Raw genomic sequence first — 26,036 nt, 5'->3', positions numbered from 1 at the left:
CGAAGGAGAAATAGACAGTAATGTTACATAGCGTAATTAAAGGCGAGCCACAACGAGTTTATATAGATTTAACTGCTCAGCAAGCACCTGATTATGATATTGTGAAGCTGCATATACTGAAATCTATGAACTGGTTCCGGAAGCATATAGACAAAGATTCAGAAATTTGAAAAAATCCGTGGAAAAAGAACTTACGTGGAATTTGCTTACGATAAAGCTGTGTGTTTTCAGAGATGGGATTCTTCTATAAATGTAATTGTGGACTATAATAAATTGAAAGAGCTAATTTTAATGGAGGAATATAAACGAAACATCCTTGTCCAATTAAGGACATTCTCAATGAGAGTGACACTGCTACCTTGCAGGAGTCTGCACACTTAGCTGATGAGTATGCTTTGATCCTGTTAAGTACCCTGTGGGTACCCTGAGACTGTCTTATGACAATGATGTAATTCAGTGCCTGGTAGGCATGATGTTATGGTCCTGTGATGGTGTGGTGATGTAATTCCCCGCCAGTGTAAGAAACATATGATGTAACTTTCCCGCTAGTGTCATGTGATATCTGTTCCAACAGACCTGAGAAGTCGGCCAGATCGTCGTTTAATTCGTCAGTTACTCGGTTATACTTGCTTGCAGATTGCTTACTGCTTGTAGTTTAGCCAGGGAAAAATTAAAATCGGTTCAGGAGAAAACGAAAACCTGGTATAATAAGGAAGCTGGAATTAGGCGATTCCAGTCTGGAGATAAGGTATTGGCTCTTTTCACGGTGCACACAAACCATTTGCAAACTAAATTGTGCAGTCCTTTTCAGATTATGTCTCAAGTTAGTGATGTGGATTATGTGAGAAACTCTTCAGATCGAAGAATGTCAATACAGCTTTATCATATAAAACTATATTATGAGAAACTGTCCGATACTGTTGCGGTTAAGAAGAATGAGAGTGACCCACTGGGAAGTTAATGGATGACTCATGTGACACTCATTTTAAAACCAATATCATTTCTGTCAGTCTACCAAACTCAACAATTCTGGAAAATATAGATGGGAAATTAGCTTTTTTACAGCCAGAGCAGAGGTAGCATATGAAGCTGTTGCTTTTTAAATTTAGAGATTTATTTCCAGACGTTCCAAATAGAACCACTGTTGGTTCACATGATGTCGATGTTGGAGATGCCAGCCCTATACAGCAACATCAATATCGGATGAACATGTACAAATGTGAGCAATAATATGTTAGTAGCAAACAATATTATTAGACCTTCTAATTCGAGTTGGAGTTCACCTAGTCTTATGGTGAATACGTCAGGTGATGGCTATCGGTTTTTTACTGATTAAAGGAAGCTGAACGCTGAAACAAAAACAGACGGGTATCCAATCCCTAGAGTGAATGATTGTGTGGACAAAGTCGGACAAGCAAAGTTCCTTAAAACGATTGATTTGGAAAAAGGGTATTGGTGCGTTCCACTGATGGATAGAGGTAGAGAGATTTCTGCATTTCTCACGCGATCTGGGTTATATAAGTATGATGTTCTTCGTTTTGCGATGAAGAATGACCCAGGTACTTTCCAGTAAATGATTAATTACAGGATTCATGGGTCTAAAGATACAGGTGCCTATATTGATGATTTAGTTACAGGAAATTATACTTGGGAAGCATATATTATTGCAGTGGAGATCTATGTGAAAGGCTTTGAAGAGCAAACTCGACTATTAACTTAGCTAAAAGTAAATTTGGTCATGACACTGTGACCTACTTTGTTTATGTTGCAGGCCCAGGATTCGTGCAGTAAAACGGTTAAGGAAATAAATCAAACTCCAGTTAAGCAACAAAGTTTGATGTTACAGGAGTATAATATTATGATAACTCATACAAAAATGCCAATATAATGTGTTTGCTGATTGCCTATCTAAATGCTAAATGTACAATGTATATTTTTATGGAGTGGTATTTTAACATAAGTAACATTTCAGCTGTATATTGGTTTGTAATTCATCAGTGTCTTCGGAAAATTTGTTGCAGTATAGAATCTCCTTATTGACGGTATAAAACACTTGGACTTTGGAATTTACCACTTTAAGACGGTGTTTGAATTTATGAATTTAAGGACTATCCCACAGTTTGATTGTTTGTTAAATTGCCGCTAAGCAGTTAATTTTGCGATTAAGTTAGTCATTTGTTTACTTTTCACTTCTTTTTCAACAATGTTTATGTTTGTTTATAAAATCTGATTCAATTCTATGTTCGTTGTTACCTGATACAGTATTTAAAACTGGGGGCTCGCCCGGGATAGAACAACTGGCCACTATGATTGTTTACTTATCAATCTGATTTGGAAACGTGAAATTCACGATGATTTTTTTTTTTTCCATTCGCGTGTGTTTGATATTTCGCAGCAATAGATAATGATAAATTTCTGGGAGAGCCAGATACGGAGTTATTAGCAAAGACAAAATAGGGTGATGCATCCGAGATTGGTAGAAGGTTGGACTTTAAAGGAATTTCGAAGGTTACAACAAAGGCAGAAATTCAGGAAAAACGCGTCACAGTATGTAGAGTTCGATGATTTTGTTGAAGAAGTGTTCGATATATTTCCAATAATTAATTTAGAGGTCTTGCTACATATGGAACAAATGAAGTTTGAACTATGTAAAGCTGACACGGAATGATGTCGATTAGAAGATCAAAATAAAAGGAGAGAATTTCACGCTAGGAAATCAGATAGAAAGAGGGAATTAGAGCTAACAATAGAGAAATTGGGGTCCGAGGATAAGGCGTCTTGTTCTAAGAAGCAATTTGTTGCGAGTAGGAAGGTTATATAGGCTAGTCCATTCAAAGAGTCATAAACTGATAAATATTTCAGCATTTTTAAATGGTAGCTCTGATTTCACAGTGGCCGAAAGATAAATAGTCAGTGATGTTCTAAAGTGTAATTAAATGTTAAGCACCACAAGTCTATACAGTTTTAACTGCTGAGCCAGCACTGGATCATAATATTGTGAATCAGCATATACTGAAAGCGTACGAACTGATTCCAAAATCTTATAAAGAAAGATTCAGAAATCTGAAGAATACCGTGGAATCTGCCAACGATAAATCTGTGTGTTTTGACAGATGGGTTTCCTCTAAAAATGTGAATGGGAAATATGAACACTTGAAAGAGTTGGGTTTAATGAATGAGTTTTAAAAGGTGCATCCCTGTTGAGGTAAGAGCATACTTAATGAGACGTTCACTGCTACATTTCCGAAGACTGCTAAATTAGCAGTTGTGTATGCTTTAATCCATAACAACAAATTTGCTCAGGGTAGAACGTTTAAAAGGAAAAATAGCACAGAGAATCAAAGTAAATCAGAAATTAAATCAGAAGTTAGGGATAAAGGTAAGGATGAAGGGAAACATGTGAAGGCAAGGCAATTTGGTCTTATTCGTAATTATAGTAAGAAACCTGCCCATGTAATAGCGAACAGTTTCCGATAGAAGAGGAAGGAGAACCTGGCAGTCCCAAATGCTTGCGTGCAAATATTGAAAAACCTGTAAATTCCCGGAGTTCGAGAAATACAATTGAAGCTTTGTCTGAATCTGACAAAGTTAAGAGTGGATATGATCTTTTTATAACGGAAGGATTTGTATTCTTGAAAGATGATCCACTCCGGTGACAATAAAAACCCTTAGGGATACTGGAGCTTTTCAGACACCTATGTTAGAGAGTGTTCTAAACCTTCGCGAATAAGCTGACTCTGATGAGGTAAACTATAAATGATGTTTTGGGAGTGCCCTTATGCCTGTGCATTTGTATAGAGTAAATTTAAGGTCAAGGTTAGTTAAAGAACATATTAAAGAAGGACTACAACCCGGTTTATCCGTCAATGATATTTCTCTATTTTTAGGGAATGACTTAGCAGATGGATTTTCTGTAGTGCTTCTGACGATTACGCCCAACACTGATGAATCAAAAATAGGTTTTAACATGGATCAACCTGTGCTGACACCCGAGCTTTGGCCAAAAATATGGATGAGGAGGATGGGTTGAAGCCGGATGGGTCTGCTACCCATAACTTTTCAACTCGGGATTCGAACTTTGAGGATGAGTCAGAAACTGTCTTAACTTCATTATTTGATCAAATCTCTTGCAGTAAAGCTGTGCATAAAGATTTGTCACTATCTTGGAAGGGGATTATAGCAGAGCAGAGTAGAGACCCTGAGATCATCACATTAAAAGAGCAAGTCTTACAGATAGTGAAATTGAAAAGGTGTCCGTACAATATAATTTAAAGAGTGGAGTCTTTATGAGATACTAGAGATCATCTACAATTCCTGCAACTGAGAAATGGGAAGTTATTGACTAGGTAGTAGTTTCTAACGTTTATCAGAAAGAGATTTTAACTTTGACTTATTGTATGCCCTTGGGTGGACATCAAAGTGTGAAGAAAACTGTGAACAGGGATTCTAAACATTTTTACTGTCCTGGTTTGAGAAAGGATATGGTGACATTTTCCCGAACTTGTTATACTTGTCAGCTTGTGTGTAAAGCTAATCGAGTTATTCCAATAGCCCCACTGCAACCTATTCCTAAATTCAATTAAACGTTCTCCAAAATTATTGCAGATTGTGTAGGCCCATTGTCAAAAACTAAAACTGGCCATCAGTATTTGCTGATCCTTATGTGCACAGCGTCTAGATTTCCAGAGGAAATACCATTGAAGAATACAACGAGTAAAACTGTAATACATGCTCTTATAACAATTTCTAATTATTTATGTTGCCGGAGGAAATACAATCTGAACATGATAGTATTTTTGTATGGCTGGATTATTCCAGCAGGTAGTTTACAAACTGGGAGCTACAGAGTTTACCTCGTCTGCATAACATGCAGAATCGCAAGGAGCCTTGGTGAAGTTCCATTCTACCCTTAAAACCATGATTAGGACGTATTCCGTGGAAAGTGAAAAGGATTCGGATGAGTGTATACATTTACATTTATTTGCAGTATTGGAGTCAGTGCAGAATTCCTTAGGTTTTAGTCATTTGCACTTGTCTTTGTGTATAGAGTTATGGGGACTTTGACCTTCTTAAAAAAATGGATTAGAGAAGAGGTGCAAACAAATCTGCTGGATTATGTTTTGAACTAGAAGGATAAATTGCACAAAGCTTGTAGCTGAGGCAGGGAAAATTTAAAATCGGCTCAGGAGAAAATGTAAACCTGGTATGATAAGAAAGCTAAATATGAGGTCATTTCATCGTGGAGATAAGGTGTTAATTCTTTTCCCAGTGCAAAGGAAGCATTTCCAAACGAAATGTCATGGTCTTTATTAGAGTATATCTAATATTAATGATGTGGAGTATGTGATAAGAACTCCAGAACGAAGAAAGTCAACAAAGCTTTGTCATATAAATATGATAAAACTGTATTATGAGAAACAGTCCGCGATAGTGACTGCTGCGGTTAAGAATGAAAACACAAAAATGCAACTGCAGATGCTGTGGATCAAAGAATACGTACACAACGCAGGAAGAACTCAGCAGTTCAGGCAGCATCGGTGAGAGAAGAGCAGCCAACTTTTCGGGCCGAGCCCCTTCATCAGGAATGGGAGGCGGAAAGAGGGCCGAAGCCCAGCAATAGAGGTAGGGGAGGGGGAAGGGCTCGAGGCGCCAGGTGGAAAACCAATCAGAGGAAAGATAAAGGGGAGAGGGGATAAGCATGAAAGAACTGTAGAGATAAAGGAGCAGAAAGTTGAAAGGGGAGAGAGGCAGAGAGGGACCTGGGATAAGGGGAGGGAATTACCGGAAATTGGTCTGATCGCACTGGGATGTTAACGGACGATTCATTTGAAACTGATTTTGAACCCAATAACTATTTCTGTCACATTACCAAACTCAATAATTCTCGAAAATATTGTTGAGAAATTAGCTCATTCACAGTCAGAGCAGAGGCAGCAGATTAAGTAGTTACTTTCAAAGTATAAGGATTTTTTCGGGACGTTCCTAAAAGATCCACAGTAGCTTCACCTGATGTAGATGTTGCAGAAGCCAAACCCATAAAAACATATCCATATCGGATGAACAGGGCAAAATGTGAACTTGCTGAGGAAGAAATTAAATATAGGCTGAAGAATAATATTATTAGACCATCTAATTCGAGTTGTAGTTCAGCTTGTCTTACGTTGCTTATGTAAGGCAGTAGTAATCAGTTTTGCACTGATTACAGGAAGGTGAATGCTGTAACAGAAACACATGAGTATCCTATCCCTGGAGTGGTTAATTGTGTGGACAAAGTCGGACAAGTAAAGTTCCTTACAAAGATTGATTTGCTGAAATGTTATTGGTGAGTTCCATTGACGGATAGAGGTAGAGAGATTTCTGCATTTTTACCTCATCTGGATTAACTGAATATAATATTCTTCCTTTTGGGATAAAGGATGTCCCATGTACTTTCCAGCGGATGATTTATTATATGATTTATGGGTTAAAAGTTACAGATGTCTTTATTATTGTTTAGTTAAAGCAAATTATACTTGGGAAGCACATATTACTGCGGTGGAGCATTTGAAAGAAATTTGAAAGGCTTTCAAAAGCTAAACAAACTATTAACTTGTGAATTAAAAGTGAATTTGATCATGCCACTGTGACCTACCTTGGTTGTGTTGAAGCTCCGGGCTTGGTTAAGGAAAATTGTTAAGGAATTTAATCAAACTCAACTTCAGCAACAGATATTCATGGTACAGGAGTAAAATATTTTGATAACTCACATTAATGGAAAAGGCAATGTGACTGCTGACTGTCTATCTAGATGTTAAATATACAATTTCTTTACGGAGTGACATTTTAAAAAAAAAATGCTGCATTCCTAATATATATTGGTTAGTAATGGGCCGTATGAAAAATCAATGTATATTGAGTATGTTGCAGATTTTATACCTTTGTAATTTTTAAAAAATAAAATCTGACTGAATTCTATATTCATTGCTGCAGGCCACATAATATAAATTGGGGGCTCGTCCGGGATGTTGTATTTTTGTATAAGTGATTGTGCAATTAATAACATGATTTGGAAAAATGAAATGTCAGATTTATTTTCTTTTATTAGTCTTTTGGTGCTATTTGACAGCAAATAATATTGACAACTTTCTGACATATCCATCCCGGAGATATTTGCGGAGTCAAAATAGGATGATTCATTCGAGAATGATAGACGGTTCGACCTTAAAGGAATTTCGAAGGTTATAACAATGGCAGTAATTCAGGGTAAAACGCTTCACACTATGCAGAGTCGTGTGGTTTGGGTGTAAAAAAAGTTCAATAGGTTTCCAATAGGTAAGCTGGAGATGCTGTTACATATCGAACTAATGATGTCAGAGCAATGTAAATCGGACACGGAATGATGTCGATTAGAAAATGAATGTACAAGGAGAGAATTTGAAGCTAGAGAACAGATAGAAAGAGTGAGTTTGAGTAACGATAGAGAAATGGAGTTACGAACATAAGGCGACTGGTTCTAGGAAACAGTTTGTTGCTAGTCGGGAGGTTACATTGGCTCGTGCATTCAATGAGGCATAAATAGATGAATATTTTCAGCTTTTTCAAACTGTTACTCAGATTACACAGTGGCCGAAAGATACATGGCGAGTGATGTTATGAAGTGTAATTAAATGTAAAGCACAACAAGTCTGTACAGGTTTAACTGCTGAGCAACACTGAATTATGATATTGTGAAGTAATATATACTGATTGCGTACGAACTGATTCCAGAAGCTTTTAATGAAAAATTCAGAAATTTGAAGAATTCCGTTTAAAAATTTTGGTGGAATCTGCCTACGATAAATCTGTGTGTTTTGCCAGATGGGTTTCCTCTAAAAATGTGAATGGGAAATATGAAAAATTAAAAGAGTTGATTTTAATGAAGGAATTTAAAAGCTGCATTCCTGTTGAAGTAAGAACATACTTAATAAGAGGGTCACTGCTTCATTTCAGGAGTCGGGTAAATTAGCAGATGAGTATGGTTTAATCCATTAGTGTAAATTTGCTCAGGGTAGAACATTTAACATGAAAAATAGCACACAGTATCAAGATAAACTTGAAATTAAATCAGAAGTTAGGGAGAAAGATAACGAAGATGGGAAACATGTGACGGCAAGAAAATTTGGTCTTATTTGTATTTTAGTAAGAAACCTGCCGACGTAATAGCTAACTGTTTCCGACTGAAGAAAAAGGAGAAGTTGGCAGTCCCAGCTGCTTGCGTTCAAATATTGAAAAACCTGTAAATGCACAGTGTTCGAGAAATACAAATGAAGCTTTCTCAATGTCTGATAAAGTTAAGAGGGGATATGATCTTTTTTATAACCGAAGGATTTGTATCCTTAAAAGAGGGTCCACTCCGGTGCCAATAAAAATCCTTAGAGATACTAGAAATTCTTGGACACTTACGTTGGACTTTGTTCTAAAATTTAGTGATGAGGCTAACACTAATAAGGTAACCTATATACCAGGTATTGGGAGTGTACACTGTGCATTTGAATAGTGTAAATTAAAGGTCAGGGTTAGTTACAGGACCCATTAAAGTATGACTACAAACCAGTTCACCGGTGAACGATGTTTCTCTATTCTGAGGGAATGAATTAGCAGAGGGACAAGTTTTCTCTTGAACTGATTTTGACGATTCAGCCTATCTCCGATGAAGCAAAGATAGGTTCAACATGGCTTCCTCCTATGTTGCAACCCGAGCTATGGAAAGAAAAGATGGCTCAGGAGGATGGATCTGCTAACCATAACCGTTCAACTCGGAATTCGGATTTTGAGGATGAGTCACAAAAATGCTTAAGTTCATTGTTTGATCAAAACTCTTGTAATCAGTCAGACCAGGAAGATCTGTCTCTGTCGCGGAAGGAGATGATAGCAGAGCAGAGTAGAGAACCTGAGATTATCACATTAAAAGAACAACTCGTGCAGATAGCGAAATTCATAATGTGCTAGTGGGATAGCATTTTAAGAGTGGAGTGTTAATGAGGAACTGGAGATCACCTGCAATTCCTGGAACTGAGGATTGGGAAGTTATTTAACAGGTGTTACGTATTCAGGCAACAATAAATATATGAGTTAGGCAAGGGTTTTTATAACAAATAACACGTTTATTAAACACTGAAAACAAACCCCCCCAAAAGTAAACAAACACTAACGTAACCGGAAATCAGCTGCTGTGCGGCAGCTTAACAGTTCTTAAAGCGATGCAGCTCAAACAGTTTGTAACGTTCTCGCTCGGCTGTAACGCAACGCCGAAGTAAACGTCGAGATAAACCGGAGTCAATGAAAACAAGGTAACAAGGTCGCAGTAAGATTAACCATTTACTGTTCACTCTTCACATTAACGCATGGTGAAAACTGTTGATAAAACAATACAAGACTGGTACAGTGTTTGTTTCCTTCTAAATATCGCATTTACATTGTGAATACTTGCAAAGGTAAAACTACAATAACTACATTACATTAAAGTGCAGCATACAGTCAGAATCTAGCTGCTCCATTGACTGCTTTAAATACACTTCAATACAAACTATCCCGACTCTTAAACTAACGAAAACATAAACCTTATCGACCGTCGTTACTTTTAACAGAATCGGCGTTAACATTTTAACTCAACATATCGATTATCTAATGACTTACAGCGTTGCTTTCACTGTGTCTTTGGTGCGTAGAGAAAACTTAACCAGCGCTGTGGCGCCACATGTGATCGACCCCCACCCTTGCGTTTATCCCAAACCGGTATTTTCCCACAAGACGCGGCGAACCCGGATGTGACGTCATCGCAGCCGCGATGTATTACAGACAAATAAATTGACTTCAACAATCCTAACTTTAACTAAAAATGCTAACAAATTACTAAGCGAAAATATTATAAACTAAATAAATGCCCTAAAGGCAGCACACTCCCCGCTTGACCTTCGTAAGGTCACAATGAACATAATACAAACTTCAGTCTCTAAATCAGTCATTAGGTAGAAGTAGAATGACTTCTGTAACTGGCCTTTGGTAAATTTTCACATCACCTTGGTCGGTAGGTTTCAACTCGACTTTCCTGACATGTCCATCCCTACCAGGGAATGTGGCAGTGATTCTGGCCATTGGCCAGCAGTTGCGGGCGATTTGCTTGTCCCTGAGCAAGACTAAATCTCCAACTTGAAAGTTCCTTCTCCATTGCTTTGTGTACAGACCCTTATCAGAGAAGTCCCCTGGTGGAGGGGCAGCTCCTGCCGTCTGCGTAAGGAGCATTGATGGCGAGAGTATGAAGGGGTTTTCCGGGTCAGGAGTCACGGGTAGGAGTGGTCGTGCATTTATAATGGCTGTGACCTCTGCCATTAGTGTGCACAGTACCTCGTGGGTCAATCGGGTGCGTTGCTGCATCTCAGGTTTCCTTTTCATGGTTTTTTGCAAGGACGTGAAACGCTTGACTGCCTGCTCTTTGTTGTTTGGCAAGCACTGACGTGGTTCTCTGAAAGGTAGTGGGGCGACCCCACTATTTGCTTTGTCTCTGAAGACCTTGGTGTCCTCTGCTTTTAAGTTGATGGCGTCTTGAGCCGATGGAGCAAGTTTATTATCATGCTCCTTTTGAGCGAAGACTGACTGACCCGGCGTCTCGTCAGTTACTTTGCGCTTGTTAAAGCCTTGTTGTGCTTCCTGGATGCACATGGAACTTGTGCCGTGTTGAAGAATCATATGGCGGCTACTCTCTAGCACATTGGTCTTGAGTGTGTTAACCGTTGATTTGTGTTCGTTGCCAGGGCACACCTCTCCTATCACCACCCAGCCCAGATCCAGGCGTTGCGCAAAGGGGGCGTCGTGTGGTCCATTGACCTGCTGCCTAACCTTGTGTGCCCGGAGAACATCTCTTCCTAATAGCAGGAGTATTTCTGCTTCTGGATCCAGCTCTGGGATGTGTTTGGCGATGTGGTGGAGATGTGGCTGGTGTAGCACCGCACTTGGCGTCGGGATCTCAGTGCGGTTATTCAAGATTTCATCGCACTCTAAGAGTGAGGACTTTACCATCCAGGGACTCGATCTGGAAGCCTTCAGCCCTCCTTCCGTAAGTTTTCTGGTTGCCTGAGCATGTTCTAAGGTAATATGGAAACTGCTCACTCTCGATGTTGAACAAGTTAAAGAACTCTGGACTGACTAGCGAGCGATTGCTCTGATCATCCAGAATTACGTAGGCTTTGATGGCCTTGTCTTTGGCTCCCTTATGGTACACCTTAGTGAGACAGATCTTTGAACAAGAACGGCTTGCCTGAGCTTGGCCGCAAACTTCTGTACAGCTCGAACTGACAACGGTTGTCCTGGAGTGAGCTTCTTCCTCCCCGCCGTCCTGTTGTGGGAGTGAAGGAGCGTTGTCGGTTCGCGGTAACGGGCCGGGATGCCTGGCCCCGTCGTGATTAGTGCTATTACATTCCGGGCACTTCACGGCGATCGTACACTCTCTAGCACGGTGAGCGGTCGAGGAACAGCATTTAAAAAATATTCTTTTCTCCTTGAGAAGGGCCTCCCTCTCTTCAAGGGGTTTTTCCCTAAACGTTCTGCATTTCTTGAGGGGATGGGGTTTATTATGCAATGGACAATTCTTGCTCGGGTCGTTGTTAGTTGTAAAGACTTCAGTTTTAAGCGCTGAGACTGGTTTAGTAATGTTGGGATTATTCGAAGAGGATTTATCTGGCTTGGTGTAAATTGTACTGCTTCCTGGACCTATGAGGCTAGGATCATTTCGCTTCTTCGCCTCCTTGCACACAAACCTAGTGAAATACTCGAAGTGAGGAAATCGACCTTCGTGTTCTTCCTTGTACTCTGAGGCAACGGACAACCACCTGTCCTGTAGCCCAAATGGAAGTTTGTCCACGAGTTGTCTAATCCCGTTTGGAGTGTCTAGGTATACTAGACCAGCTGAGTAGCCATCTTCTTTGGCGCCTTGAATCTCCATGAGTAAATCTCCGAATTCTCTTTGCTTGGTGTGGTCCTTGGCTGACACCTTAGGAAAATCTCCCAAACGTTGGCATAGCGCCGCCTCAATAATTTCGGGGGCTCCATAGCCCTCCTGAAGTCTCTCCCATGCTTTCTTCAATGCTAGCTCGGGTTTGTTGATGTACACTGAACGTATGCGTCTCACCTGTTCACATGATTCTTTTCCCAGCCATTTTGCCATAAGATCCAACTCCTGGGTTGCTCTGAGCTGGACTCCGTCGATAGCGTTGGTGAATGTGGAGTGCCATACACGGTAATTTTCAGGTTTATCGTCGAACTGGTATAGTCCTGAAGTGACGAGATCCCGTCGTGCGAAATACTGTGCTACGGGTTCGTCTGCAAGTGGCGTGTGGGCTGAGGGAACATGTCCGCAGGTACACGACTGAGGGCGTACATCTGTTATGGAATTTGCTGGTGTGGACTCGGTCTTTGCCTCTCTTCTCCCCAAATCTGGTAAGTTCGGTGTCGAGAAGTACTTGTCGTGAGCCCTTGCATTCTTGGATTCATCGCGGAGTTGCGAGGGTAAATTGTCTTCCTTGGATGGATGTGGCGCGGTCGGGCCTCTCTGAGGCTCCTCGGGAAGTTGGACGTTAACTAATGAGTGTGGAGCGAAAGAACGAATCTTCCAGCTTGTTTGAGTTTGGACATAGTCTCTTGTGCGTTCCAACCTGATCTTTTCTGAAGTAGATTTTCCGTCAACCGGATCATGCATTTCTTCAGCATCTTCTATTAACCCTGCTTCCACCCTGGCAGCAGCTGCTTCTCGTTCTAGCTTCAGCACTTCTAACTCTGTCTCTACCCTTTTTCTTTACAACTCGTTTTCGGCTTCTCTGGCAGACTCTTCCTTCTGATTATCAGCTTCTCTGGCAGCCTCTTCCTTCTGGTTTTCGGCTTCTCTGGCAGCCGCTTTCATTTTTACTTCTAATTCTTGTTTGGCAAAGCACGCTCGCACATCGGCGAGTTCTGCTTTAGCTCTTGCTTGGGTGGCCTTACCTGATGCCCTACTGCACCTGTCGCAGGATGGCAACGACTTTGGCGACGGCTTGATGCTGGACCGAGTTGACATCGCTGCACTTTAAACACCTGATAATGCCGCTTTTTCACTGTAACATTCTCGCGCGGGTGTAACGTAACGCCGAGGTAAACGTCGAGATAAACCGGAGTCAATGAAAACAAGGTCGCAGTAAGATTAACCATTTACTGTTCACTCTTCATATTAACGTATGGTGAAAACTGTTGATAAAACAATACAAGATTGGTACAGTCTTTGTTTCCTTCTAAATATCACATTTACATTGTGAATACTTGCAAAGGTAAAACTACATTACATTAAAGTGCAGCATACAGTCAGAATCTAGCTGCTCCATTGACTGCTTTAAATACACTTCAATACAAACCATCCCGACTCTTTAACTAACGAAAACATAAAACTTATCGACGGTCGTTACTTTTAACAGAATCGGCGTTAACATTTTAACTCAACATATCGATTATCTAATGACTTACAGCGTTGCTTTCAGTGTGTCTTTGGTGAGTAGAGAAAACTTAACCAGCGCTGTTGCGCCACATGTGAGCGAGCCCCACCCTTGCGTTTATCCCAAACCGGTATTTTCCCACAAGACGCGGCGAACCCGGATGTGACGTCATCGCAGCCGCGATGTATTACAGACAAATAAATTGACTTAAACAATCCTAACTTTAACTAAAAAATGCTAACAAATTACTAAGCGAAAATATTATAAACTAAATAACTGCCCTAAAGGCAGCACACAGTTCTTCAAGCGATGTTGCAAAAACCGTTCTTTAAAGTGGTATTGCCAAAAGTTCAAAATGCTCACAGTCCATTTAAAAGGAGAGACTTTTTAAGGCGATTTAAATTCTCTTCCACGTCGTTTTTCTACAGTTTCCAAAGTCGAACTCTTCCCACGAAGAATTTTATGAAATTTAACGGCTTAAAGGCACTGACCTTTTGTTCCACACTATTCTCAAATCCTCTCTGGTCATCCCAGGGATTAACACAAGAATAGTCAACGAAATCCTTCCGAATGAGGATCACACAAGGTCGAAACTGTTTCACCGTCGAAATTCCATTCTCCTCGATCTTTAACCTTCGAACTCCGATCTTCACTCTCCACCGATTCTTAACCAACAGTATTGTAAAGAAACTGCTGGCAATTACCTTTTAAACTTTAGGCATTAGATAAAACTTCATTTTTCAACTAAACTGGGTCATAACATTAAATCTCGCAGTGGCATGTAGTCAACATGGCAAATCCAGCCACGAAGTGACCCACCTCATAGGGTGTGGTCTTCCTTTTATAACCTGTTAAAAAAACCTGTCACATGATCTCTACTGGCGGGAAAATGACATCACTCCACCATCACAAGACCATTACCTCAAGTCCAGTATAGCTTCAACCCCAGTCATGTGACAAGGGTACCACCGTCATGTCACGAGTACGTGACACCTCCCTCCGAAAACAAAACATTTTTGGTCTGACAAGAACAAAAATGTTTAACAATTAATTAAAAGAAAAACAAAAGTGTAAATATTATAACACAAAATATGCAATACCATGATATAACATCTTACAACTCACAATGCAGTAGGAGTGTTACAATAAAAAAAAACACTCCATAAAAAAAATTACATTGCACATTCAACATCGAGATAGACAATCAGCAACCACATTATCTTTACCTTTAATATGAGTTATCACAATATTGTACTCTTGTAACATCAAACTCCAATTTAATAATCTTCTGTTTTTGTTTTTCATGTTGCTCAGAAAAACTAACGTATTAGGATCAGTGTAAACAATAAATGGTTTTTGAGTTGTACCAACATATACCTCAAAATATTCTAAAGCTAAAACAAGAGATAACAATTCTTTCTCTATTGTTGAATACTTTCTTTGATGCTTATTAAATTTCTTAGAAAAGTAAGCTACTGGATAATCAACCTCATCACCCTCATTCCTTTGCATTAATACTGCTCCCGCAGCCTCATAACCAGCATCTACAGCTAATGAAAAAGATCTTTCAAAGTCAGGTGACTTGAGCACAGGTTGGTGACATATCATTGTTTTCAATTTTTCAAATGCTTCTTGACAAGGCACTGTCAACACAAACTTCACATTCTTCTGCAGAAGGTTAGTTAATGGAAGGGCAAAATGAGCAAAATTATTACAAAATTTTCGATAATATCCTACCATTCCCAAGAATCTTTTGAGAGTTTTTTTTCCCTATTGGAGTGGGAATCTCTAACATTGCCCGAACTTTTGCCTGAACAGGAGCTACCTTACCTTGAGCCACAACATAACCAAGGTAAGTCACAGTGGCATGTCCAAATTCACCCTTAGCTAAATTAATAGTTAAGTTAGCTTTTGAAAGCCTTTCAAACAATTTCTCCACCGCAATAATGTGTACTTCCCTAGTATCATTTCCTGTCACTAAATCATCAATATAAGCATCAGTATCTTTCAAACCCTGAATCACAGAGTTAATTATCCTCTGGAAAGTACCTGGGGCATTCTTCATCCCAAATGGAAGAACATTATACTCATATAACCCAGATGGAGTTACAAATGCAGAAATCTCTCCACCTCTGTCCGTTAATGGAACACACCAATACCCTTTCAATAACTCAATCTTTGTAAGGAACTTTGCTTTTCCAACTTTTTCTACACAATCATCTACTCTAGGAATTGGATATGCATCTGTTTTCGTTACAACATTCACCTTCCTATAGTCCGTACAAACCCTAATACTACCATGTGGTTTTGGCACCATAACACATGGCGAACTCCAATTCGAGTTAGAATGTCTAATAATATCAATCTTTAACATGTATTCAATTTCTTTCTCAGCAAGTTCACATTTTTCCATGTTCATCCTATATGGATGTTGTTTGGTAGGTTTGGCATCTCCAACATCTACATCATGTGAAGCTATAGTAGTCCTTCTCGGAGCATCTGGAAACAAATCCTTATACTTAAAAATCAATTCCTTCATCTGTTGTTTCTGCTCTAGCTGTAAATGTGCTAATTTCTCATCCATATTTTCCAGAATGGTTGAATTTGGTAACCGAACAGAAACAATGTTGGATTTAGAATGAAAGTCAGATGAATCATCTATCATGTTCCTAGTTAAATCAAACTCATTCTCACTAACCACAACAGTCACAATATCAGATTGTTTCTCATAATACGGTTTAATCATATTTATATGGCAAAGTTGTGTTGACCTTCTACGATCTGGAGTTTTAATTACGTAATCCACATCATTGATTTTAGACACAATTTCATAAGGGCCATGAAATCTAGCTTGTAAAGGATTTGTCTGCACTGGGAAAAGAACCAACTCCTTATCTCCAGGCTTGAACATCCTCATCCTAGCTTCTTTATCATACCAAGTTTTCATTTTCTCCTGAGCCAACTTTAAATTTTCCTTGGCTAAGCTACAAGCTTTATGTAACCTGTCCTTAAATTTCAAAACATAGTTCAACAAATTAGTGTGTACTTCCTTACTAATCCACTGTTCTTTCAATAAAGCTAAAGGTCCTCTAACTGTATGCCTAAACACAAGTTCAAATGGACTAAAAACTAAAGATCCTGTTCCGATTCCCTTACTGCAAACAAAAGTAAGTTTAAACCCTCATCCCAATCACTTTCATTTTCCACACAATATGTCCTAATCATATTCTTGTGGGTAGAATGAAACCTCTCCAAGGCAGCTTGCGACTCTGGATGGTATGCAGACGAAGTGATTTGCTTAGCTCCCAATTTATAAACTATCTGTTGAAACAATCCAGACATAAAATTACTGCCTTGATTAGTTTGTATCTCCTTAGGTAATCAAAAATAAGTAAAGAATTTTATAAGAGCCTTTGTCACAGTTTTAGCTGTTATATTCCTAAGTGGTACTGCCTCTGGAAACCTGGACGAAGTACCCATGATAGTCAACAAATACTGATAACCAATTTTTGTCTTTGGTAATGGACCAACACAATCTACAATAACTTTAGAAAACGCTTCACCAAATGCTGGAATAAGTTGTAATGGAGCAACTGGTGTAACTTGATTTGGTTTACCCACAATTTGACAAGTATGGCACGTTTATCAAAGCATCGCCATATCTTTTCTTAGACCAGGCCAGTAAAAATGTTTTAAAATCTTGTCCACAGTTTTCCTTACCCCTTGATGTCCACCTAAAAGCACACTATGAGCTAAAGTCAAAATCTCATTTCGATAAACTTTCGGAACAACTAACTGGTAAACAACATTCTATTCCTCACTTGCAGGAATTGTAGGTGACCTACACTTCCTCATCAATACTCCGTTTTCCAAGCAATATCCTACTGGCACCTTCTCAATTTCACTATCTAGTAAAGCTTGTTCTTTCAATTTTATAATCTCAGGGTCTCTATTCTGTTCAGCTATCAGCTCTTTCCGAGACAGAGATAAATCTTCAGAGTCAGACTTACTCCCAGAATCTTGTTCAAACAACGAAGGTAAGAAAGTCTCTGACACATCCTCAAAACTGGAATCCTGAGTTGAACAGTCATGAGTAACAACCTCATTCTGCACATCAATCCTTTTAGCCATAGCTCTAGTCACAACACAAGAAGTATCTGTGATAGAATTAATCTCTGATTCCTTAGACTCCATTGTCAAATGCACTTCAGGAAAAACTTGTCCACCTGCCAAGTCATTACCTAACAATAAAGAAATACCATTCACAGTTAAACTATGCTGTAATCCTACTTTAACAAATCCTGTAACTAACCCTGACTTTAAATTTACTTCATGTAAATGTACAGGCATAAAATCACTCCCAACACCTCTTACGTAATTTACCTCACCAGTATCAGACTCTTCATTAAACTTCAACACACTGTCTAACATCAGTGATTGAGAAGCTCCAGTATCCCTAAGGATTTTTATTGGCACCAGAGTAGATCCTTCTTTCAAGGATACAAACCCTTCAATTATAAAATGATCATATCCCTTTCTAACTTGGTCAGACTCTAACAAAACCTCATTTGTGTTTATCAAACTCTGTAATTTTACAGGTGCTTCCGTATGTTGCACACAAGCATCTGCAACTGCTTCCTTCTCTTTCTTTTTCAATTTGAAACAGTTAGCTAATACATGGCCAGGCTTCTTACAATAGTTACAAATAAGACCAAACTGTCTTTCCTTCACAGGTTTTCCTTCCTCCTTACCTTTCTCATTAACCTCTGATTTAATTTCTGATTTACCTTGAGTCTCCATGTTATTTTTCCTCTTAAAAATTCTGCCCTGAGGAAATTTATTCTTATGGATTAAAACATACTCATCAGCTAATCTAGCACAGTCCTGCAATTTATCAGTATCACTCTCATTTAAGTAGGTCCTTACTTCAACAGGAATGCTTCTTTTAAATTCCTCCTTTAAAATCAGCTCTCACAATGTATCATAGTCCCATCTCTCAAAACACATAGCTTTATCATAGGCAAATTCCACATAAGTCTTTTCCACAGACTTCTTCAAACTTCTGAATCTTTCCTTATATGCCTCTGGGACTAATTCGTACGCGTTCAGATTATGCATTTTCACAATATCATAATCTAATGCTTGCGCAGCAGATAAAGCTGTGTAAACTTGTTGTGCTTTGACTTTAATTACACTCTGTAACAACACTGACCATTTATCTCACGGCCACTCTGACATCCGAGCAATAGTTTCAAAATGTTGAAAATATCTGTTCACTTCTGTTTCACTAAATGGAGGGACCAATTTAATTTCTTGACTAGCAACAAACGGTTTTCTAGAACCAGAAGTCTTTTTCCCAGACCTTAATTCCTCCATTGCATATTCAAATTCTCTCTGTTATTGTTCAGCCTCTAATTTACAACGCTCTAACATCATTTGTTCGATTAGCAACTGAATCTCCAGATTGATTATTGGAAACGACTATAAAACCGAATAATCAAAAACACCCGAATCCACATAGTGAGACGCGATTTTTCTCTGTTAAACAGCTTTTGATGTAGTCGTCAAAATACCTTTAAGTTGCAATCTACTAGCTATCTAAGACACCTCAGTCTTTTTCGCCTTCGCTAACAACTCCGCGCCTGGCGAATCCAGAAACTCATCAATATTCATCGTAGCCGAATACCACTCACAAGCCAATCAAACAAAAGAATCGAGTAATCCCCGTTTCCAAAACACCGACTCAAAAGTTAACAAGCATTTAAACTCAACTGATCCAATCCGGACGCAGCCCCCATATTTATGTTACGTATTCAGGCAACAATAAAAATATGAGTTAGGCAAGGGTTTTTATAACAAATAACACGTTTATTAAACACTGAAAACAAACCCCCCAAAAGTAAACAAACACTAATGTAACCGGAAATCAGCTGCTGTGCGTCAATTAACAGTTCTTAAAGCGATGCAGCTCAAGCAGTTCATAAAGCGATGTTGCAAAAACAGTTCTTTAAAGTAGTATTGCCAAAAGTTCAAAATGCTCACAGTCCATTTAAAAGGTGAGACATTTTAAGGAGATTTAAATTCTCTTCCACGTCGTTTTTCTTCAGTTTCCAATGTCGAACTCTTCCTACGAAGAATTTTATGAAACGTAACGGCTTAAAGGCACTGACCTTTCGTTCCACACTATTCTCAAATCCTTTCTGGTCATCCCAGGGATTAACACAAGAATAGTCAACGAAATCCTTCCGAATGAGGATCACACAAGGTCGACCCTGTTTCACCGTCGAAATTCCATTCTCCTCGATCTTTAACCTCCGAACTCCGATCTTCACTCTCCACCGATTCTTAACCAACAGTATTGTAAAGAAACTGCTGGCAATGACCTTTTAAACTTTAGGCATTAGATAAAACTTCATTTTTCAACTAAACTGCGTCATAACATTAAATCTCGCAGTGGCATGTAGTCAACATGGCAAATCCAGCCACGAAGTGACCCACCTCATAGGGTGGGGTCTTCCTTTTATAACCTGTTAAAAAAGCCTGTCACATGATCTCTACTGGCGGGAAAATGACATCACTCCACCATCACAAGACCATCACCTCAAGTCCAGTATAGCTTCAACCCCAGTCATGTGGCAAGGGTACCACTGTCATGTCACGAGTACGTAACACAGGTAATATTTATTAAAGTTTATCGGAATCAGATTTTAAATTCGGCTCATAGTATGCCCTTGGGTGGACATCAAGGTGTGAAGAAAACTGTGAACAAGGTTTCTAAACATTTTTTCTAGACTCGTTTGAGAAGAGATGTGGCGACATTTTGCCGGACATGTCATACTTGACGGATTGTGTGCAAACATAAACAAGCTATTCCAGTGTCCCCACTGCAACGTATTCCTGCATTTAGTGAACCATTTTCCAAAATTATTGTAGATAGTGTAGGCCCATTGCCAAAAAACTAAAACTGGCCATCAATATTTGCTGACCCTCACGTGCACAGCGTCTGGGATTCCAGCGGCAATACCACTCAGGAATATAACGGCTAAAACTGTAATAAAGTCTCTTATTTTTTCTTCTACTTATTTTGTGTTGCCGACGGAAATACAATCTGATCAAGGAAGTAATTTTATGGCTGGATTGTTCCCAGCAGATAGTATCTAAACCGGGAGCTAAACAGTTTACCTCGCCTTCATAACATCCAGAATGGCAAGGAACATTGGAGAGGTTCCAACCTACCCTCCGAACCATGATTAGGATGCATTGTGTGTAAAATGAAAAGGATTGGGATGAGGGCGTATATTTACTTTTATTTGCAGAACGGGAGTCAGTTCAAGATTCCTTGGGTTTTAGTCCTTTTGAACGTGTTTGTGAATAGAGTTAGAGGATCTTTGGCCTTATTAAAAGAAAAATGGATTCAGAAAGTGGTACAGACTAATTTGCTGGGTTTTGTTTTGAAATGTAAGGATAAATTGCGTAAAGCTTGTAGTTTAGCCAGGGAGAATTTAAAATCGGCTCAGGCGAAAATTCAAAACCTGGAGTGATAAGGAAGCTAGAATGAGGTCATTTCGTTCTGGAGATAAGGTGTTGGTTCTTTTGCCGGTGCAAATGAAACACTTACAAGCTGAATTTCATGGTCCTTTTCAGATTATATCTGACATTAGTGATGTGCATTATGTGACAAAAACTCCAGATCGAAGAAAATAAACACAGCTTTGTCATATATATGTGATAAAACCATATTAGGATAAAACAGTGCGATACTGTGACTGTTGAGCTTAATAAGAGTGAGTCCAAACCCACTGGGAAGTTAATGGATGATTCATCTGAAACTAAGTTTTAAATCCAATGTTATTTCTGCCAGATTACCAGACTGAACAACTCTGGAAAATATTGATGGGTTAAAAGATACAGGTGCTTTTGTTACAGGGAACGATAGTTGGGAATCAAATATTACTGCGGTGGAGAAACTAGGTGAAAGGCTTTCAAAATCTACCTTACCTGTTAACTTAGCTAAAAGTGAATTGGTCATACCACTGTCTCTCACCTTGGTTATGTTGTAGGTCCGGGCTTGGTTAAGGAATATGATTAACGAGATAGATCAAACTCCATTTCAGCTACATAGTTTGATGTTACAGGAGTATAGTATTTTGATAACTCATATCAAAGGAAAAGATGAAATGATTGCTGACTGTCTATCCAGATGTTGAATGCACAATGTAATTTTTTTACGGAGTAGTATTTTTACATTTGTAACATTCCTACTGTATATTAGTTTGCAAGTTGTCGTATGAAAATTCTATGTTATAGATAATATAAATTTGTATTTTATTTTTAATCAGTAGTTAAAATGTTGTTCATAAAAGAGCAAAGATTTCCTTTTTTTGCAGGGAGGTGCTACATACACCGTGGGTATTTTTGACTGTGTTATGACCATTATGTAATTGAGAATTCTGTGAACATGATGTGATTGTCTTGTGATGGTTGTTGATGTGATTTTCCCGTCAGTGTTAGGTCACATGATGTAATTTTCCCGCAAGTGGGTGGTCACATGATATTATTATCCAACAGGTAAATTAGTGGAAACCCCTGCTGTAACGCAGTTAGTTCGGGGTAGATCGTTAGTTATTTTTGCCGCGTATTCGTCTCCGGACACAGTTTCGTTATTAATGTGGAGGTTTTGCTTTCTATTTTAAGGAAAAACCATTGTGTCGGCAGTTTCGCCAATTGCTGCCGGTTGTAGATTGTTGCATCTTTGATTTAAGTTGGTGTCTTTCGGCGGTTTTATGAAGGATCGACCTTAAGGATTTTTCGTTCAGAAATAGCGATCTGCAGCTGACATAGCCCCTGCAAGATCAGGAAGATTTGTGCAGTGTTCACTTTCCAGCAGCGAAAAGGTCATTTCGTTTAAACCGTTTTATTTACTTCGCCGTGAATCCTTTGGACAAGGCATCTGCCGACTATTTAATAGACTCGCAGTTTCTTCGGAGAAATTGTTGCAGTAAAATCTGTACTTACTGACTGTATAAATCACTTGGACTTGGACTTTCGAATTTACCATTTGTTTGAATTTAAGTCTTAAAGAAATAATCCACAGTCTGGTTGTTTGTTAAATTGCCATATAGCAGTTAATTACCATTCAAGTTAGTCGTTTGTGTACTTTCCAATATGTTGAGCAGAGTTTATTTAATGTTTATGTTTGTTGATAACAGCTGATTCAATTTTCTATTCATTGTCGCCGGCCACAAATTAAAAATGGGGGCTCGTCCGGGATATCTTCTTTATGCGTTTAAGAGATTGTTTAATTATCAACCTGAATGGCAAAAGTGAAGCACCCGATTTGTTTTGTCTCACTGTTCAGTTCATTGGTATCTGAGGCTGGCCCAGATGCTTGTGTGCAAATATTGAAAGACCTGTAAATCCACTAGTTCAAGAAATTTAAACGAAGCTTTGTCAAAGCCTGACAAAATTAAGAGGGGATATCGTCATTTTATAACCGAAGCATTTGTATCCTTTAAAGAGGGATCTACTCAGTTACCAGAAAAAAAATCCTTAGTGATACTGCAGCTTCTGAATCACTTATGTTAGACAGTGTACTAAAATTTAGTGATGAGGCTGACACTGGTGAGGTAAACTATATACGAGTTGTTGGGAGTGCCCTCATGCCTACAAATTTGCATAGTGCAAATTAAAGGTCAGGGTTAGTTACAGGACCTATTAAACTAGGACTACGACCCGGTTTGCCAGCCCGTTTAGTTTTTTGCTGTGTAATTTGCAAACACGTTACAAATTAGTTCCATGAAATAACAGACAGCAAACGGTTAGAAGGATTATATTTATGAATCTTAACTTAACTAAGGGGTTAGAAATGAGGAACAAAAAGAAGAAAGCCCATTTTAATTAAACAGTCAAATATGAAAAAGTTGGAGCTAATCTTGAACTTTCTTATCACTCGCGTGCTGGTCCATTGGACAATGTGAAAGCAAACACCACCCCACGAACGTCGCTCGCAATCCATCTCGAACAAACTGGTCTCCCACTCGAATAGATGCTATGATCTGTTCTCCCGGCGTCTTCTTTCCTTATCTCCAACCGTCTTCCTTCCTCATCTCCCGCCGAACCGAAAGAAAACAACCTTGGTGTCCCCCGCTAAGAAAAGCTGTCCCGAAATTTCCCGTACCAATTCGATCACACGCGTTCATTATCTTCAACTGCAACCCAAACAGGTTGCCAGCAGAACAGAATGCTTGACCGATCTGCTAAATGAAATACCTAAAAAATGTCAGTAAATGTATGAGGCAGGGAATTGGAGTACTTGATCATCATTGTGCTTTCAATTTTGAACTTAGAACAGAATCACACACAAAATGCCTGCAAATCTTCAGATCAGACAGCATCTCTTGACATGAATAAGGGCTCGACTTTGCGGGCCGAAACGATTCATTCAGACTTCGCAGCAGCAATGTACGTTTTCTCTCTGCTTATTTTCAATCAGATCCCTGCACCTCAACGGCACTTGTAACTAATCAACGTGGTACTGAGCCTAAGCAAAATCGTATTAAATAAGTCCGTACCTCTCACCGTTTTAAGACCACTGGGACATAGGACCATACCTTATAGGACCAGAATTAGGTCATTTGGCCCATTGTGTCTGCTCAACCATGGCTGATCCTTTATTTCGCTTCCTCACCGCCCATCACCGGCGTTCTCCCCGTAAGGTTTAATGCTGACTCCAATCAACAACTTGTATCTGCCTTCCTCGACTCCATTTTGTCAGCCATATTTCAGTTCCTCCACACCTGCATCCAGGATACATCCCATGCGCTCCACTTATTCAATAACTTCCAGTTCCCCGGTCTCGACCGCTTCATTTTCACTATGGATGTCCAATGTTTATACACTTCCATTCCCCATCAAGAAGCCATCCGCTACTTTCTGGGCAATAGACCTCACCAGTTCTACAGCACCACCACACTCCACCGGTTGGCGGAACTGGTACTCACACTTAATATCTACCCTTTTGCCTCTTCCCACTTTCTTCAGACCAATTGTGCAGCTATGCGCAATCGCATGGGCCCCAGCTATGCCTGCCTCTTCGTGGGTTATGTGGAACCGTCTATATTCCAAATCTATACTGACACTGCTCCCAAACTTTTCCTTCGCTACATTGACGACTGCATTGTTGCTGCTTCCTGCAGCCATGCTGAGCTCGTCAATTTCATCGACTTTGCCTCTAACTTTCACCCAGACGTCAAATTCACTTGGTCCATCTCGGACACTTCTCTCCCCTTTCTCGATATCTCGGTCTCCACCTCTGGAGACAGACTGTCTACTGACATCTTATATAAACTCACTGACTCTCATAACTATCTCGACTACACCTCTTCCCAACCTGCCAAAAGGAGAAATGCTATTCCCTATTCGCAATTCCTCCGTCTCCAACGCATCTGCTCCAGGGATGAGGCTTTCGGATCCAGACATCTCAAATGTCCACTTTCTTTAAGGATCGTGGTTTCCCTTCTGCCGTCATCAATGATGCCCTCACCCGCATCTCCTCCATTTCTCTAACTTCGGCCCTTACCCCATCCTCCCGTCACTACAACAGGGACCGTGTTCTCCTTGTCCTCACCTACCACCCCAACAGCCTCGGGATCCAGCATATTATCCTCCGCAACTTCCGCCACCGTCAACAGGACCCCGCCACTAAGCACATCTTTCCATCTCTACCCCTCTCAGCTTTTCACAGGGATCGTTCCCTCCGCGACTCTCTGGTCCACACGTCCCTCCCAGAGATCTCCCACCTGGTACTTATCGCTGAAAGCGTAAATGGTATACCTCCTCTCTTACACCATTCAGGGCCCCAAACAGTCATTCCAGGAGAGGCATCACTTTGCTTGTGAGTCTGTTGGGGTCATCTATTGCATCCTGTGCTCCCGGTGAGGTCTCCTCTAATCGGCGAGACCCAAGGCGGTTTGTGGGATCGCTTCTTCGAGCACATCCACTCCGTCCGAAACAACAGACAGGATCTCCCGGTTGCCACCCATTTCAACTCTGCTTCACACTCTCCTTCGGATATGTCCATACATGGCCTCCTCTAACGCCATGATGAGATCAAATTCAGATTAGAGGAGCAACACCTCATATACCGTCTGGGTAGTCTCCAGCCCCTTGGCATGAACATCGAATTCTCCAACTTCCGGTAATTTCCTCCCTCATCCTTCACCCATCCCAGATTCATTCTGCCTCCTCTTCCAGCTGCCTATCACCTTTCTTATGATTCTGACTTCTGCTACCACACATTGCTTTCCCCTTACATTCCTTCTTCACCTTTCCTGCCTACCGCCACCCTGCATCACCTACAAACTCTTAGATCTTTCCTCTGATAGGTCTTTCAACTGGCACCAACCAACCTTCTCCTTCCCACCCCTCCCCCCACCTTCTCTTTAGGGCCCTTGCCCCTTCCCTCTTCAGTCCTGACGGAGGGGCTCGGCCCAAAACGTTGATTGCTCGTTTCCACGGATGCTGTCCGATCTGCTGAGTTTGTGCAGCTTGTTGTACGTGTTGCTT

This window comes from Hemitrygon akajei, unplaced genomic scaffold, assembly GCF_048418815.1.
Source record: "Hemitrygon akajei unplaced genomic scaffold, sHemAka1.3 Scf000051, whole genome shotgun sequence".
NCBI classification, from domain to species: Eukaryota; Metazoa; Chordata; class Chondrichthyes; order Myliobatiformes; family Dasyatidae; genus Hemitrygon; species Hemitrygon akajei.
Note: the sequence above shows the minus strand (reverse complement) of the source record.